The sequence below is a fragment of the Amblyomma maculatum genome, chromosome 3 (genome assembly GCF_055883805.1).
Source record: "Amblyomma maculatum isolate TAMU_Amacu chromosome 3, ASM5588380v1, whole genome shotgun sequence".
Taxonomy (NCBI): domain Eukaryota; kingdom Metazoa; phylum Arthropoda; class Arachnida; order Ixodida; family Ixodidae; genus Amblyomma; species Amblyomma maculatum.
In genome coordinates this window covers 125,179,366-125,192,423 of record NC_139346.1, presented here as the reverse complement: position 1 = coordinate 125,192,423, position 13,058 = coordinate 125,179,366, and the positions used below count along the sequence as shown (strand labels likewise).

Genomic DNA, 13,058 nt, shown 5'->3' with positions numbered 1-13,058 from the left:
CGAATACCGCTAGTAACACTGTAAACAAATTTACAGTGCCTAAAATATTGATAGATAATCTGTATATCGATGAATCACTCACACCTAAGTATTATAAAAACTGAGGACAAAATATGGTATGATAGATCCAATGAAAGTACCTACGAAGTACAAAGCGTGTACTGAATTTGATCATCGTGCTATGTCATTATGTGTGCAGCGAGACGGTGATCAAAATGCTAGCAACGTATCAATGGCGAATAAATTCACGGTGCACCAGTCAGAAACAGCGCTAAACACAGCAGCTCTTTTGTACTAGCTGATCATCACAATACACCAGCTGACGCACTTTTCCCCTTAATTCTTCTGAAGTGATTGAACTCACCAAGAAAAGTCGCTATATGTCGACAGATGCTCAATAGATTTGATTTGCGGTCTCGCTCGGCTACATAAACCGATTGTTCAGAGCGCCAAGTCACATCTGTAACGCAGGATGACAGAATAAAACTCCGCGACGAGTTCGGGAAACCCACGGATCTTTAAAAAGCAGCGCAGCTCAATACCACTATTTTCCATTGCTTTGGTGAGTGCTGCTAATATTATCTTTACTACAAGTGCCAAAACCTTCTACGCTGCTCTCTATTCCCTGGTAATGGATGTTAACTTTTGTTTTAATTGCACTCTTCTCTGTGCATGGTCTCCTCTGCATGATAAGCGTGTTGCTGATCGTTTTCCTTTTCCGTTTGTTTCCTTTCATTTTCTCTTTGTTTGTGTGCATCTAGCCTTCCGTTACTGATCATTTTCGTTCAAAAAATGGCTTGAGTTCTCTACGTTCTGTTGCTTTGGAGAGCCGGCAGCTATGCTTGGCTACTAAAAGCTGTACTGACAACGTGTCGGCAAAGTGTTTTAACGCCTTATTGGCCCTTCTCATCACACTAGCATTTTAAAACCCAGAGTTTAGAGAGCCTCGATTACCAGTCACGTAGGACAGCTTGATATGAAGTCCGCATTTGTTATCAATATCCTCTCGCCCTTGTGCACATGGTCATTGCATCTGATACGGCAGCTTACCCGCCCTTGTCCCACTGATGTTCCCATCTCATGCCTTTACAGCTGCCCACCTAAGTGCAGCGGATAGCTGCGGACACTGAGCCGTGAAAATGAATCTACCCATTCTTGGTTTTGCAAATGATGCATTGAGATAATTAAAGGGTGTAAATGTAGCAAGCAAACAGGACAAGTCGAAGTTGAATATCACTTAATCATGGGCATCTTACAAAGCTCACGAGTGCAAACGTGCTATCACTCGCTAGAGACTATCACTCTGTACAGGAATGTGATCGTGTTGTCGCATAATATCCATGAAATTAGACGAAGATCCAATTGTATACATACCAAATACAACAGGTATTTAAACCAGAAGACTTCACCGCTTCTGTAAAGCGTCAGACAATGGTACCACTAAGGTGAGTAAGCGGGCAGAAATTGAAAATGTTACCTATATTGTAGGTCTGATGGTTAGGCAGTCTGTTTCTCAAATGGAGGTCCGGTGGCCCCTGGGGTTTCGTGAAGCTATTTTTAGGGTGCGGAAATGCCACGTCAAGAGAAGAGAGAAGAGTGGTTATAGAGCACTGGGCGCTCTATAAAGAGATTTGCAGGGTCAAGGGCCCTGACGTTCAAAGCCGACTTTACTTTCTCTGAGCGAGCGGAATACGTTAGAAATGTGAGAAAAGAGCATTCGAGGCACAGAGAGGGAGAGTGTTCCTAACACACAAACATAAACAGCACACACAGACACACACAGATACATATATATATATATATATATATATATATATATATATATATATATATATATATATATATATATATATATATATATATATATATATATATATATATGTGTGTGTGTAAAACTGTATTTATGTGTGTATATATAGATATATATTTGTTTATGTTTGTGTGTAAAACTGATACCAACATTCCTGAAAGCATTTTAATATAAACACTTGTCGCGTTTGAGCAACATCCCAGCAAGCATGAAAAGTATATGAGAAAGGGATCGTGATCTGTTTTTCTATTTCTGTTGTATGAACACTCTAGAGTGACGGCAGCAAAGTGGGGACAAAAACATCTTAGAATAATGTGTGGTATCCTCATAATGTTGTTGAGCCAAACTGCCGAATGAAGCTCTCTGCAGCTTGGTTTCACTGGGCTGGCATATTTGGTATTGTACCAATTGTAATTCCCTCACACGGTATGTGGTGGCAAATGTAGCCGATGCTACAGAGATGTAGATTACTACAGAGGGTATACAAGGCACATAGTCTGTCCGGTTTGCCGTTCACTCGCAGGGTAGTTCATCTGGCCTATTGTAGACGCGCATAATACTGTCAGTGTTACCTCGCTTGTTTTCACGCCGCTTTTTGCAGTAAGATATTCTCTAAACCCTGCCCCGACGAACGTCACTGTGACTTCGTAAACATGTTTATTGCGAGTAAATGTAAAAGCAAGCAATTTTAAACAACTTGCGCCATTGATGCCACCTATCAATCAGTGTGCCTTGCCATGTCACCTGCCAACTGGCGCTTGCTATGGGCACAATTGCAAGATAGACTATGATGAATACGGCGCAAATTGCCGTTGCCGGCGCGTGCATGCCTGCATGATGTAGGGGCAGCGTGTCTAACTAGAGATCTAGAAGGCCGGGAAAAAGCTTAATTTTGATCTCAGCATCTCATCTCAAATGGGGAGAGAATATAAGCGCTGCCTGTTTATTCGCTCTTCAGGAGTGATCAGGCGTTTGGGAGAAGATTGTGCGAAGTACAAACCTCAAGTTTGTGCAAGCACTGCCATTAAGTAAAACTGTATAAAAGCAAGATATTCCAGCCCTAAGTTGGCGTTGTAGATGAAACCGTTGCCTACAACAAATTCAGCAACGTGGATTTCGTGGATGGCAGCTGTGTACAGTGATTATTCCTCGTCTGGATATGCTCTCGTAGTAGGAAGGAAAAAAGTGAAGACTCTAGTTCATTGTTTTGCCAACGAACGCAAAAAGAGCATCGAGGATCTAAATAGAACAGACAGGGTGAGGGAGGGCATATGTGGTAACAGCGGAGACGCAAATCTCAAAACATTGGTAGGCAATGATTGAGCACTTGCACATGTTAAGTGCAGCGCAGTTCGTCTCAGAAAAAGAAGGTAACGGTTTTCGTTTGGTAGAGGACTAGGTTGGCAGAAAGCAAGTGTTGAAGAGATGCAGAGAATGTGTAGAGCGGGAGATCATTTTCGAATGTACAAGTCTGTGAGCACGCAATGCCGTTGTTCGAATCGCGCCAGTGTTGGAGCGGTCGCGAAAATGAAAGGATTGCAGCAGCTGACATTCAGGAAGATGTCTGCTGCCGGATGCTGGTTTGTAGACTGGCAAACAGGTGGGAAACCTGGATGAAACAGAGAGAGACTGCAAGGTGCGTGATTGGGGCAGCCATTGATTGGGTTGAAAATGGAAAGGACTGCGTCATCGAATTCATCCAGGATGACATTCCATATTACAGTACTAAGAGATCATAACACCTGGCCACAAGAATTCAAGCAAGCAAGTAAGGGTCGATCTTTCGCAATATAATCATGCTTCTCAAACTAATGAGACTTTGAGAAAAAAGATATCATCGTTGCTCTTTAAATTTCACATTCAGTTATCGCGAAGTGCTATCACATCGCGCCAGTATACGAATTTTGGGTAAAAAAAATGTGTGCAAATTATTCGGCAATTCCATTGGACATATCTCGATATTTTCTCCCACATTCATGGATACGTTCACTTAATGCTTATGCGTGCCTATCTCCTCGGCATAGCTTGTAAAGGTACATCTCCATTACTGGTTGGCATGAAGCTCGCAGATCGCAGGGCGACCTAATCAGTCTACTAAGCTGCTGTTAAGTTTCGGAGTAAGAAAGATTTTCATTTTTTGTGTGCGCGTTTCAGCTCGCCGAAGTGCACGGCAAATACAAAAATATTTTCATAAATTTTTTTACCTTGTTCAATTTGTAATTCGTACTCCCACGATCATAAAATGTATGGGTGCCACGAAGACTTTGCTGATCAATGACGATGCATATGAGAAGATCGGGGTGGTGAATGCGACAATCACATTCATTGAGAGGTACTGTGGGAGCTGAAGGGTCGTCAAACGTGCAAATTGCCGACGTCCCTATGGCTTCCAACGTCCACGTGCGAAGTAAAAAATTGATAAAGTGATTTAAGGCACCTTGCTCCTCCTGCAATTACAATTAGGCGTCCATTTACAGGACACAATTGCAGGGCACCCCAGTTGGGCTGCTAGGGCCCTCTCACCAAAATCCCGACGCGCAATCTTGGCATCTTCCTTGTAGTTTCACACTTGTCCCGCAGGGCTGCTGCTGACTTCCTTTCGACAAAAGAAGTCGTTAGGCGAGTTTAAGATGATATTTCATTGGTACAGTGCGAACAACAGGACAGCAGAGAAGGACAGAGCACAACGCTGACTCGCACCGGAAGTCCTTACGGGATATCCTGTCGCAATATCTGCTATATCCGCAACTGCTGGCCAGAATTGGGAACGACAAGATACAGTTCGTGCATACGAAACAGCCACTATCCAAACACAACTGCCACGTCTCAATTATCACATTAAATAAATGTTTTTTGCGTTTTCTGCAAAAGCTATCGGATGCGCGCTAGTACATTTTTAGTGAACCCGCATTATCATCGCCAACGCTTCAAAGTTTATTCCTAGCCGTGCGCAGTCCTGACGCAGTGACTGGCGATGGTCATCCTCATCGTTACTATCATCTTGCAGTATCTGTAGTCTTTTGTCATGTTCCTTGTAGTGGCCACACGTTGAACGCCGTATTCGTGTTCCTTTAATCTTTCATTGAGACAATGGACAGGTTTAATCGATGCACGTTTTCGCAGAGGACACTAACAACGAATAAATTACTCCTTTCTGACAGGAGACAGGTATAGCGCGCCTCTTCGAGCTAGAGGAGTTTGCTTTTTTTCTAGACTAGACAGTTTATTTGGTACTTATGATAGTCATTTCGAAACTAACGTCCCCTCTCACACGCTTCCCAATTCTCCTAATTGTGTGTAAAACGTGATGCATACGTGGCACTACCGCAACCTTTTTTTTTTTCTTTCTGTCAGTAACTGTTTTCTACACGTTGCTGTCTTCAAACTTTTCTGCAGTTTTTTTGCCACGGAAACCATACCTTCCAAACGGAACAGGGCCTGCAATAAGAACCTACCTTGTTTTGTAAGCAGTGCTGCAAATATTGTTTACATGTCTTTGAACTGCGTTGTTGAAAAATGATTGAGCAATCGCTCTTTTCACGTTCTCTTAATGTGCACACGAATATAATGGAATGGCTTTTTACCACGGGGCTCAAAAGTTCAGCCCGCTCGGATGAAGTGAAATGAAGCGGGTGATCTGAAAACCTGATAAAGTTCATTACATGGTACTTCGTGGGTTAAGCCAATCGTCTGAAGCACTCAGAGAACTTAACCATAGCGTGACAAAACGGCCACTCCAAATCGATGTTTTTACATTTTATGCTCCGCGATCACTGTTCTCGGAAGCTCTGGAAAAGCTGCTAGACTGAAACACATTATCTAACATCTAAGCTGACTATATTGCTCAGAATAATATAGGTAGCTTCGGCTTAATACAAACAGAAATCATAAAGCCTGTTATTGGAAATATTTTTCTAACATAACTGCCATTATAACCGTTTTGGAACGTGGCTGTGGAACGCTCTTTTTCTTTAGTGGGTTTTCTGGGTTGACGCCCATCTCGGGTTTTCGAGACACCCTCGGCTATTAGAGAAGGTGGCATCCGTTTTTGGCCTTGCGTAGCTTGCTTTCGAAAATCTATCCCTTTTTTCGCCAATGAAGAACCAAATGAGATTTAAGAATTGATAGTTTTTAAAGAATACAAATAAGAAGTTGTGGAACTTGTGCACTGTCGTAAGGTGTATACAGGCTCAGCTTTTCATCTTATTCAAAATTAGCGTGCTTGCTGTGTGAGTAATTGTGCCGTGTAATCTGAAATGTTAAGGAGCTCTAAGGTGATGTCTTTATCTGAGCTCGTGATAAAAACAAAAACGCGAAGAAGCGGCATGAAATCTACCTTGCATTATTCTCGCTAGTAAGAGGCAAAAAGTGTTTACTGCATGCGTGACGATGTGCGTACTCCAGAAAAACTTCGAAACGACATAACAAATACTCCGTCATGGGTATGCACGAATAGCTTTGTCCCCCCCCCCCCCTTTTGTTCGGGTTCGTAGCGCTTCTGATTTTTAACAAGAACCTACACCAACTGCTCCATTGCCCGCCTTGATGGATTTGCCGAGCATAGGAGCCTATTCAATGCAGAGTATCCTGAACGCTATGGGTTTTGCTTTCCGCAAGCGAAAGTAGGACTCTTTCTTTGTGCAGAGAAACGACGTCATCGGGTGACGACGACAGTACTTTCGGACAATTCGGAAAATACGAAAGCAACCGAAGGAATCACACGTTTTTTAATTATTTTTGGACATTTCGTCATATCAGTGCATTTATAATATAAGAACGCTAGGATAAAACCAGAAAGTATTATTGCGCAACTTCAGAATCGTAAGGCGATTACGAGGAAATAGCGCCACGCAGTGTTGAGAGCAGTTCGAATGAATCTGGAGAGGCAGGCGCCTAATAGACGAAGTGATGCTGTCATAAGTATGTTGAGTGCCTTTGGATGCCGGCTTCGTCTTTCCATAGGATAGCGATGAAAACCATCCAGGTGCAATACCCCCTTGATTTCGATTAACAGTCACCAGGTCGCTTCGACACTTGATACGTGTCATTGCTTTGGCGCCTGTATGAAAGCTGCATGTATGGGTCTATGCTGTCTTTAAATATCTACGTAGTAAAGCGAAAAGCGTGTCAGAAACATTTTCGGTTCATTGCTTTAATTTTATTTAGCCCCTCATCAGTAACGACCGCTGCAAATCCCGCATGAGTCTTATATTAAAGAAAATAATCTTAGACTTCGAGAAGTGCGCTGTCGAATGCGCTCTTCACTGGCCTTGGAAGCAAACCCGAAACTAGGTTGAAACCTAGACTTTGTGGAGGCAAGTTCCGACCGAACACCGTGGCGGAGGGAGACACCTGCAGATGTTCCGTCCCAGTAGCTTTGCCCTCACGCCAAGAAAAGTTCGCGGTATATAGCAACACGAAGCAGGCGTCCGCAAATCCTAAAAGCGCGCAAACACTGGACCATTCATGACAATCTTTGAAACATCTCTCACTAAGGAAAGGAACATGCCACTTAGAGATTGGGGCTTAGCATGATCCAATGTAGACACAATCCTTCTGAAGGCAAACAACACCATTCCGGTGCGCGAACGCTGACCCCATGTAATATAGCAGTAATTTGAGAAAAGTAAAAGTGATAGTTACACACACATCCTGTAATGCTATGGGGTCGTGATTATTAATAGGATCACTAACGGATGACGTGATTTCAGCCTGCTCAATTGTGTATTACAGTCATTTATATCAACTGCAAATTTAGTGAACTTTCTATTGAAACTCAATTACTTCTGAACTTTTTACTCCTAAAGGTTCTTAACAGGCAATTTATGTTATTTTTTTTCTGAAATTTGGCGACATATTTCTGCAATGGTCCATTCTGGCAACTCTATATATAGTGACCAGTTGACGAATAAAAATTTTAGTTTCGAGCCTAGCACTGAGTTCCGTCCTTCTCTCCAGTCACGTCTTTCGAGCTGGAATTATGATGGGGTTGTATCTTTCAACAACTAATTACATAAATACATGATATACCCGAGACGACAGCATAAAATGGCCAGGGAAGAAATTTGTTTATAATATTTACGCAAAACAGTAGTGAGAGCAGGTTAATATGGAAGGCCAAATGCTTCTAAATCCTTTTTTTTGTGTAGAGTTACTCCTGTCTCAGTAGTGAGAGGTTTCATGGGTGGTTATATATAAGCACAAGTTTTCACCGGACGCAAACCGGGGCACATCGCTTTCAATCTGCCCCGGTGGCAGCTACTACATAAAATCATCCAGTTGATGCCAAATCGAATTGCGTCGCGGAAGAAATAAAATAATAATTAACAACAGACATAAATGTTGAAATGAATAAAATGTATGTGCGAAGGGTAAACGTGCAGAATACCAAGTATTTATTTGGACCAGATAAAAATATGAATTTTAGTGCCAAATTTCAGGACGCTCCTTGACATTGTAAGGTTGGCATCCGAACTATTCTTCACGCTGCCTTTCCTATAAAGGCACTAAAGGCAACAAGCTAGTGGCAATAGCAACTGTTAACAACGAAGGGGCTCTGCAAGTGCTGCTGATAATGTCCGCTCTGCGCGTTTTGCCGCTCACATTTGGCGCCCCCCGAGCCCCTAGAGAAGCCCTACTGCACAAGGGCACAAGCAATGTGTGTAGGGAAGCGTGCGCTCCAGTGTAGGATGAAACGGAGCATGAAGGAAGCCCAATGACTACCTTGTGGAAAAAGCGGTCCATGGAAGGCCTCATTAAGCGATCTGCAATAGGGCGTGTTTAAACTCTGACTGAGGGAAGGTGGGCCGCTCATAAACCGCCCTCAGTCAGGTAAGGAGCGCTTCAAAATTTTCCTCCTTGGACTTTTATATAAAAATATTACCTAATAACCAGGTCTTTAATGATCCAACTTATAAATGTGCGCATGTTGTAGCCATTCAAATGGTGAAATAATTATACAAGGAGCTTTGTTCCCAGTCTAAACTCACTACAAAGAGCGCCATAAATAACTGAAGGGAGCGGTTTTGACCAAGCTAGAATATGTACGCCCAGGTTCTCTTCCTGCTATCATGGATCGTGTTTAGGCATGTAAAATTTTCGGAAATATCGAAGAAGAGAATAAAATAGGAAAATTATTCACACAAAACTGAAAAATATCAGTTATTTATATCAATCATCTTTTTAGTTGCGTTGAACTAATTAACAGCCTTTTTTCCTCAATTTTTGTTTGTGCTCATGCGCACATTGAACTACTTCTACGGGTTTAAAAAAGATAAACATGACAATTTTAGTGTCCAAACCCTTTGCTCTTCCTGGTCTGGCAACAGTGTTTTTACTAATGGCATCCATATTAAACCTCATTATTCTAACGAATGTGAAAAGAACTGGTTAATGTTAGGCAGAGTACGCTCAAAGAGTATAAGAGTAGAGAAGCCTTGGTGTTCACTTACTTTGAATTAGAGCTTAAAACTATTTGAGAATCAGCGCCGAAGTGGAGAACAGCGATTTTGAGTAGTACGAGAGAAAACTGCCATGTCCCTTTTTGTGCGTTTTTGTATTAGGCTTATAAAATTTTCGGATGGGATATGTGTCTGTGCAGAATTGTTAAGGCGGCGACTTTATTTCAGTTCGTGATCCGATGTGGTATCACACGAAGAGTATAACGCCACTCTGAGTATAAAACTGTTTATCCCGGGACAACAAAAAACAACAAGAAGGCACTGCGTAGGTATTGAAGCGAAATAATACCCAAAAGACTGCCTTCAGTGGAGAGAACAAGGCGGCTCTTGCTGCGGAGAAAGGAAGCCACAAGATAACATGATTTGACACAAAGGCAGGATTCTATGGAATCAGCCAGTCACGCTGGGTACCGCAACAGGCTCCGTCTCGAGGCATACCACCGGGGCCGCCAGTGTGTCCTAGTCGCAATCGCGATCCTGCCGACAATCATCCCGTTTCCTGCTTGCCTTCGATGGTCAAGCTTCGCCGCCGCGATCCATCAATACCACGCAACGGACGGGCATGTGCCGTCGGGGCGCACCCGAGTGCACTCGCATTAAGAAAAAAAAAAAAGGAAGCGCATGAGAGTTGTAGAGCAGAGGCTAGTGTACACAGGCGTCAGTGGGTGGAGAAACTCACAAATGGTATTTGGAGTTTCATATAGGTGCAATTTTTGGAAACCAATCTTGAGAATCAGCTCTGTTTCTTGTTCTTGTTTCCTGCTTCTTGTGTTTTCTTGCTGGTTCGTTCTAGTTATGGTTATATTTTCATTGAAATGTGTGGAAATGTGAATTTTATTTTTTTCTGAAGCCGCTTATACTGTTTGGAGTTTATCACATCTTTCTTTAAATCACACACCTGGCCATACCTACAGGCTACATTTCGTTATATCTTCCGCCTTTGTTATAACTGTGCTAGCTTTTAGTAGTATTTTTCTTTTTCATGCGAATTTTTGCCGTGCAGGGAAATGTTTACGACATTTAACTTTATGTCAACCATGCGGGAATAAGTACTAGTCTTGCTTGAGTGTTTTAAGCTATAATCCAGGCATTTGATGCCAAAAAATAAGGTTATGTTTTGTTTGTTTGGGAAATCTTGCGTAGTTAGGCTTATGTTTTCGTAGGCCCTGTTTTCGTAAGTAAGCCGCGTCAAAAAAAGAAACAATGATGTTGCTATTTGTGCATGTTCTCGTACATAGCTTGTTCTAGTCGCCACATTTGAACGGTCAGTAGTTGTTTTCTGTAAAGTTTCTTAAAAGTTTCAAGTTCGCATTTTTCATAGAGTCAATGATGTGGCAAGATGTGTTGGCAAAGTTCCGGCGTTCGTTTCTTCCTAGATTCCCCAAATCTGGTCATCCTGAGTTTGTTATTTTTACTACGTGTTCATTTTGGGTACATTCAAAATATGTTTTGTTTATAACTATTTATTCTTCAACCACTGGTTAACGACACGACATTTACAAATATCAAAGTTAAAGGCATCCTTCGAATATTTGCTTAATGTTTGTTTCTTTTTAAAGTCGTTGCCGTGGAGGATGCGGCGGTAATCATTACCCAATCGTTTAATTAATACTCTGCGAACTTTCTTGTTTGTAATTATTGCTGCGAATCTTAGTTTTAAAAGGAATGCACAGGATATTAAGAGATAATTGTTACTGCATATTGCGTCTGTCATTCATGGATGTTTTACTTACCCTTTGGTTCCAAAGTCGCAGAGTGCCTTGAAAACCTATAGTATAGTTACACTAAGAAATCGAGATATCCTGCACAAACTACAGTATACTAAGAAATTGAGATATCCTGCACAAACTACATTAGTGATATTGATACTTTTTCAGCAACAACGTTATTAATTACATTAGAAGTTTGTACGGACAAGGTAAGATTTTTAGGAACATGGATATCAAGACACTTGTAATCAGAAACTGGATCAAAAGGGGCAGGATTAGGATAGTAAGAATGAATTTCGTGACAAGTTCCTGACACGCGCAGAAATTTGCATCTTTTATGTTGATTCTATTCCCTATCACTGGCACCAAGCATAAGTAGCGTAAAGGGCAGTTTGCAGGGAAGATATGGCAGTAATAGATGCTGTTTCCCTGAAGAGTACACGTTCATCTGCAAATAAGTGAATGCTGGAGGAAACAGGAAGGTAAATCATTAATGTAAATAAGAAAAGCGACATGACCAAGCGAGAATCCTTGAGGCAAGGCGTACTCTGCTGGACTGGGTTTTAACTTTGAGTGGTTACTTGAAACTAATTGTGAGCGGCTGAATAGAAAGCTCTCGAGTCATGTAAGGAAGTTTGCGATCAATGTTCAGTCGATGCAATTTAGACATAATAAAATTGTGCCATACTTTCTCGAATGCTTTTTAAAAACCTGAAAATATTCAATCTGCAAACAAAGAGCGGTCAAGAAATATATTTAGCTTATACGTGATCAATATTAGTTGCGTTTGCATAAGTATTTTTCCGAAAGCCATGTTGCAATCCTGAAAAAAAAAATAGTTTCAAGAAATCTTGCTTGATTTGAGGCAACTTGCATGAAATGCTGGAATGCTAGTAAGAGAAATAGAACAGTTCGTATACGGAGAATGCTTGTCACCTGATAACCTTGCCTACCTTCAATTCGGCCAGCAGGAAACATTTGTTACCATTGTATAATGTTAATTGACGCAGAAAAGAAAAAGTATTAGGCTGCTCACCCATGGCTCTTTTCTCTCTTCTGAGCTTATGTAGGACCTGTAATAAAACTCTTCCGTAGGTTATCTCTGCCTGGACGCAATCTAGGCTGCATTTCAAAAGGATGTAGAAGCAGTCATGTTATATTGCTGGATATAAATATATATGAAGTTAGAACATCTGCATATAGTGAGAGCTGCTCTGGACAAACAAAATATGTTCGACAGGCGCGTGCGCGCGCAAACACACACACACACACACACACACACACACACACACACACACACACACACACACACACACACACACACACACACACACACACACACACACACACACACACACACACACACACACACACACACACACACACACACACACACACACACACACACACACACACACACACACACACACACACACACACACACACACACACACACACACACACACGCCCACACACACACACACACACACACACACACACGCACGCACGCACGCACACACACACACACACACACACACACACACACACACACACACACACACACACACACACACACACACACACACACACACACACACACACACACACACACACACACACACACACAGACACACACACAAACGCGCGCGCGAGCAGTGGTTACGGTACTTATTTCAGGAGAGTAGTGCACTGGTTTACGTATGTGGGACGAAGGACTTAGGAGTGCGAGTTGATTGTTCGCACATTCTGTGTCCGCTTCAGCAAGAATATTGGTTACAGCAATGCGAAATATAAAGTGGCGACTTGCTTTTTTTATATTGCTAAAAGTACAAAGAATTGTTTTCTAGTTTCCAGTATTCTAGCTCAGAGATGGAATCATGCTGATCGGAATCTGCGCTGCGGCTTCCGAGATTCGACCATTCTTCTGCTGACATTCACACGTTGTTTTCGTTTTCAAAAGATGTTTGACACTTTCGAATAGATGCCTTTGATACGTTCTCACAAAGAAATCCTCCGAAATAGAAACAAAGAGAAAGCTGCTTTTGTAATTAGAATACGTGTGAATTTTGTGTAGCGGAG

General features: G+C 42.0%; 1 protein-coding gene across 4 annotated transcripts in view; it reads left to right on the top strand.

Moving 5' to 3' along the window:
• Positions 1-457: 457 nt before the first annotated feature.
• Positions 458-13,058, top strand: part of LOC146195951 (uncharacterized) — a 94,572-nt gene continuing 81,971 nt past the window's right edge. For all 4 annotated transcript variants that reach the window (XR_014706063.1, XR_014706064.1, XM_084597979.1 and 1 more), the window contains exon 1: positions 458-562. The gene's annotated coding sequence lies outside the window, so the exon portion shown is untranslated. The remainder of the gene's footprint in view (positions 563-13,058) is intronic.